The sequence below is a fragment of the Corvus brachyrhynchos genome, unplaced genomic scaffold (genome assembly GCF_000691975.1).
Source record: "Corvus brachyrhynchos isolate BGI_N302 unplaced genomic scaffold, ASM69197v1 scaffold17, whole genome shotgun sequence".
NCBI lineage: Eukaryota > Metazoa > Chordata > Aves > Passeriformes > Corvidae > Corvus > Corvus brachyrhynchos.
The window spans coordinates 12,461,040-12,465,459 of record NW_008240046.1 but is presented as its reverse complement, the minus strand read 5'-3'; the positions used below and the strand labels follow the sequence as shown (position 1 = coordinate 12,465,459).

The following is a 4,420-nucleotide window of genomic DNA, read 5'->3' as shown; positions in this document are numbered from 1 at the left end:
AAGCACTGAATGGATGCCACCACTCACTGGCAACATGCTTTCATGGCAAAGACAGCACGTGTCTAAGTGAGGTCAGCACATGCCCACAAAACCAGGGAAAATTCACCATCAATAAGCAAAACCAAAGTAAGATTCCAAATGCTATTAAATACTGGTAGTACAGTTCATGTTATATAACTCAGGTGTTTAAATTTCATACCTATTTCAGTGATTTATTCAACAATGCACCCACACTATCCTTTAATCACAAAGCCTAAGCATCTGAGTGGTGTACGTGACTATTTTTGCAGTGGCCATGACAACATGAGATAACATTACAGGTTATGGTTTAAGGTTCTAAAAGTTTGTAAGTCTTAGAACAATGAAATATGATTTATCTATCATGTTCATACTCTATCAGTGGGTAATAAGTAATTTAACTAAACCCCTAGTTACTTCCATTGTCAGTCAGACCATAAATATAATTTGGGGGAGATGATAAATAAGGAGCAGCATTTGCGTAATGACTTGCACAGTGCGCAGTCTAGTTGTCATTTACTGGTAAGTAGGAAAAGAAAATTCCCTGGTATTCACAGGATTTCTATGAAAGCTGGTTTCCATGGAGAGATACCTGACATTTTTTTTAAGCCATAAACAAGCTGTTTATTGCTTTTAATTTCTAAGCATTGAAATAACCTTGCAGAATGAGAAAGGCCAAACCTTATATAAAATACAATTTATAATTAGCAAGTCAAATGCACTAGGAGAGGACAATACAGCTGTCCTAATGGCATTAAGGCTAAAATTAAAATCATGCATGTTTCAGTGTATCTTCTGCAATCCCAATATAAGTTGCTTACACTTGACTGATACTTTATTTTATACTGCTACACTACCACATGCATATCACATTTGAAAAATACAAAAGGATTAAATAAACCACAGTTCTTCATCAATATATAGTAGTTTAAGAGTGAAACTATTTCCCTGTGGTATCCCTAAACAAATACTTCCTAGAACATCCATTATTGCAGGCCACAGAGCTCTTTAAAAGTGATTTTGGAGAATTCATGATTTGGTGGGTTTAAGAGAAGGAGAATGTCCTTTTCAGGTAAAAATTTTCCCTATTTAAACATGCTTAAATAGGGCTGCTAGTTATCTCTTGATATCATTAGAAAGACAACAGATATCTTACAGGCACTGGACTTCTTTTCCTCATAATTACACATTTGCTCATACATGTTGGGAAAGTCTGGATTCTCCATAATCTCACAGATTTTCAATATGTTTTCAAACTCTAAATATAAGAATAAGATAGTAATTGCTTTTCTACCTCAACATAGGTTTCTAGACCTGTGAAAACCAAGCATGTGAATACACATACACATTGAAAATTAGTTCAAACTCTGAACATACACACTAAATGGAATTCTGCAGGAAAGCTATATATGCTTAATTCAACTGTACAGTTTGGGTATGTATATATTGTAAAGTCTACTTTAACTTTAGATACTGCTTAGCAGCTTTTCTACAAATACACTAGTTCAGCACGAATGAGCACACAGATAACATATCCCTAAAGAGAACAAAGTTTCAGTTATCAAAAACTTGTTCTATTTCCTGAGTGACAAATTATATGAGAAAAAAAAAGTTGAAGTGATTGCTACATGTTCAGTTGAAGCTGCTATTTAATTTTCTACAATAGATTTTATTCAGAAACACAGAGCTTTTACTTTCATAATAATGATATTTATATTACAGCGCTTTTCACAGAGGGAGCTCTGACTATTTGTTTTACTTTCATAATAATGATATTTATATTACAGGCTTTTCACAGAGGGAGCTCTGACTATTTTAAAAATCTAAGGCATAGAAGAGCCTTATCAGCACAGAGGTCAGTGAGAGCTTCAAGGATAGAACTGGTCTTCAGTCTGTGGCCAATTGCCCTACTTACCCCATCACACCACCTCCTCAAGTTAATAATAGCTAACACCATGGATTTACAGACTAATTCTCACAGACACTTCTGTAAAATAAGCAGGTATCAACCCCATTTTACAGAGAAGAAAAAAAAATACTAAATTCTTTAGCACTGTATACACCTTGTGCTATCCCATTGTATTGATACCAAACAATTGGATAAAGAGATATAGAGAAATTTTAGCAGAAAACTCAGTTCTGAACTACTAGAAAGCAAGAGATTTGTCTAAAGACAGAGAGCAAGTCTGTAGCATAATGGGTTGAGACGGATGAGTGCTTAGTCACACTCATATACTTAACCCATCTCTTTATCTGCATAATAATCGTGACATAGGATCAAGGAAAAATAGCATCAGAAGATTTTCCAATTTATTTTATTCCCAGTTTTCTAACATGGTGATTTATGAAATTACCTTCAAAAACAATCTTTTACAATCGATTTCTTTGCATTGCCATACTTAATTCTCTTTTTGTGTTCAGATTACTCAAGAGTACAGCAGAGGAAATAACTGACATTTTTTATTATTATGGGTTTAGAATATTGCTTTCAGTTATTAATTTTCTGAACTATCTTTAAGGTTTATAGCAAAGTGCAAAACATCATCGAATCACAAAATAATTACATGCAAAGATCTATATAACATCATGAAACAACTGAAATATTGTATCTCTACCTGAAAATTTATAATCACACCTGCTATCAGCAATACCTATCTAAAAAACAATCAAAGTGCTATATACAGCAGGGAGACTATGAGATTTCCAACTAGAATTATGCTATTTGCAAGATTTTGGCTTACTAAGAAATGCATAATGGAAAATTTGGCTTTTATCAAGAACAAGCATAGCTTTAGGAGTTGTAAAGGCATGATAAATTTTTGTCCACATACAGTTTTTTAAATGCTTACAAATGAATAGTTTTCAATATGAACACAAATAGGTGAAGGACATATAAAGGAAAAATTTTTTCAGTTACTTTTAAATTTAACTGCAACAGTTTCTAAATGCTTTAAATTAATTCTGCTTTAAGATACACAAACCGCCTTGCTGCCTAATAACCAGACTCTTGTGCTAGTCCAAATTTTTTTCTTTGTTTTTGCAATTCTTTTTTTAATACAAGAGATTCCAGTCTTCCCTAATGTATGCACTGGTAATGTGAACAATCATACAAAATTAATTACTGTGTGCCCCGTAGAAACAACACAGTAACAGATCACATGGAAATTCTGCAAGTATCTGGGGACCTTGGGAAGTTAAACTTGTATAACTGCTGTAAATGCTTAGGTCCAGCTATATTACAAGCATATTTGAAAAAAAACTTAAATAAAATGCTTCATCAGTATAAAGTACTGGGAGAATATTATACTTTAAAACAAAATCATGATTATTTAAATATTTTTTTCATGCATTCTGGGCTTGCAGTACTCTCACTTGAAGCAATGTTTATGCCTACGCAGTTCTGATGAACATTTAATGGAGACTGGGGGGTGTGAGAAAATTATTTGCAATTTTTTTCTCCCTAATGTGTACAAAAAAAATTTGTAAGCCATAACTCAGAATAAGATTAGCTCCTATCTTCCCAGACTAGTTACTTTCCACCATTAATAATTCTGCCCCATTTAAACTTCAAAATGCCCAAACTAATTAAGCTGAGTTGTGCTTGCCGATTTAGAGAGGCACTTGGGAGTAATGTACACATTAATCAGGAACATTAGCTGCTAGACTATATGAATTCTACTTCTCATTACTTTATCTTTATTATTGTTATTTAAAATTGGTTTTCAGTTTTGAGAAAAAAGTTCCTCTCCCCAGTAGAGATTCATCTTTGAGAATACCTGCTCTCAGCTATAATACCCATTTGTTTTAGGGATGAGATGAATCCATTGGTAATCACTAGTTACTAAATAGCTTCTTGCTAACAGGGACCAAATAAAGACATAGGACATCATAATTTCAATTGCCTAGCAACAACTCTTCTGACATCATGTTTTGACAACTGGTTGGAATTGTTTCTAGTATGAAAGAATGGCTGAAGCACAAGGACTGTCAGAGATGAGAACCAGCGCTACCTTTCTTGATGGCTAGTGTTGTTTTTCTTAACCTCAAAGAATTTCCATACAAATAAAATCCTCATTTTTTAGTTATAGGCAAGTTAAACCATGTATACAATACATTTTAAATCCTTATTCACTAGAAACTCAGTCTGGCAAGGTGCAAAGTGAAGAAACACAATACATGCAGTTTTAGTCATACCAGGCTTACTTCAACACAGCAAACCTGGCTTGGAATGTACCAGACTTAAACTGCAAGAGGCTTTCCTCACCTGAGATCATCAGATTTCTTCAGTCAAGCCTTTTTTCTTCCACAGATTTTAGTGCCAAAAACTCTGGGCCATGAAAACAAATGCAAAAGCACCATGTAGACCTTAAAATATGCACGAGATCATCCAGGGCACTCTCAC

At 33.9% G+C, this 4,420-nt stretch overlaps 1 protein-coding gene across 1 annotated transcript in view; it reads right to left on the bottom strand.

Moving 5' to 3' along the window:
- CFAP97 (cilia and flagella associated protein 97) overlaps positions 1–4,420 on the bottom strand; it is a 28,380-nt gene that overhangs the window by 15,380 nt on the left and 8,580 nt on the right. The window lies entirely within an intron of this gene.